Source organism: Carlito syrichta, unplaced genomic scaffold (assembly GCF_000164805.1).
Source record: "Carlito syrichta isolate Samal-C Ts95f unplaced genomic scaffold, Tarsius_syrichta-2.0.1 Scaffold288381, whole genome shotgun sequence".
In the NCBI taxonomy this organism is placed as follows: domain Eukaryota; kingdom Metazoa; phylum Chordata; class Mammalia; order Primates; family Tarsiidae; genus Carlito; species Carlito syrichta.
This window is the reverse complement of record NW_007232477.1, coordinates 46,685-48,102: the sequence shown is the minus strand read 5'-3', so window position 1 is coordinate 48,102 and position 1,418 is coordinate 46,685.

Genomic DNA, 1,418 nt, shown 5'->3' with positions numbered 1-1,418 from the left:
CAGGCAATCCACTCACCTCAGCCTCCCAAAGGCGCGGGATTACAGGCTGAGCCACCAAGCCCGGCTTTTAATATTTTTTTTAAGTCAGAATTTCACTCTGTCGCCCAGGCTGGAGTGCAGTGGCAGGCTCACAGTCACCACAGCCTCAATCTGCAGGGCTCCGGTGATTCTTCTGCCACAGCCTTCCAAGTTGCTGGAACCACAGGCGCACATCACCATTCCCAGCTAATTTTTTTTATTTATTGTAGAGATGAGGTCTTGCTGTGTTGTCCAGGTTGGTCTCAAAACCCTGGACTCTTCTGCGCCTGACTCCTTTTTTTTTCCCCCTTGCAGTGACAGAATCATGGCTCACCGCAGCCTCTACTTCCTGAGCTTAGGCGATCCTTCCACCTCAGCCTCCCAAGTAACTGTGCACCACAACAGCCAGATAATTTTTAAAATTTTTGTAGAGATGCAATCTCACTATGTTGCCCAGGCTGGTCTCCAACTTCTGGGCTCAAGCAATCCTCCCTCCTTGGTCTCCCAAAGTGCTGGGATTATAGGTGTGCACCACGATGCTCAGCCCAGCCTTGATTCTTGAAACATACTATAGTCTGGCTCTTGTTTCCCTTCTACTGACACTGCTCGTCAAAGATATAATAAACTCTAAATGTTTTTACAGAGCTTTGAATCATTTCTTTTTTTCTTTTCTTTTTTTTTTTTTGAGTTGGAGTCTCACTCTGTCGCCCAGACTGGAATGTAGTGGCCACTTCCGGCCACCACAGCCTCACCTGCTGGGCTCCAGCGATCCTTCCACCTCAGACTTCCAAGTAACTGGAACTACAGGCGCATGCTACCACGCCTGGCTGATTTTTTGATTTATTGTAGAGATGAGGTCTCGCCAAGTTGCCCAGGCGGGTCTCAAACCCGCGGGCTCAGGCAATCCACTCACCTCAGCCTCCCAAAGCATGGGATTACAGGCTGAGCCACCGAGCCCGGCCCAGATGAGATTTTTATTACCCTATTACTCTATGTACTGAAGTTTGTTTTCCAACCTGACCCTGGTATAACATCACAACAGATAAAGAAGGAAATCAAAATATTTTATGACCCTACAAGCCTGTCTTCTGGGGACTCCCAGATCCCAGGCAATCTGTCCTGTACTGATTTTCAAAATTCCTTAGTTAGGAACTGCATATTACCAGTCAAGACATCCTTAGCCGGGGTCAGTGGCTCAGTCTGTAATCCTGCGCTTTGGGAGGCTGAGGTGAGTGGATTGCCTGAGACTGCGGGTTCAAGACCTGCCTGGGCAACTTGGCGAGACCTCATCTCTACAATAAATCAAAGAGCTGGGCGTGGTAGCGCGTGCCTGTAGTTCTAGCTACTTGGAAGGCTGAGGTGGAAGGATGGCCGGAGCCCAGCAGGTCGAGGCTGCGGTG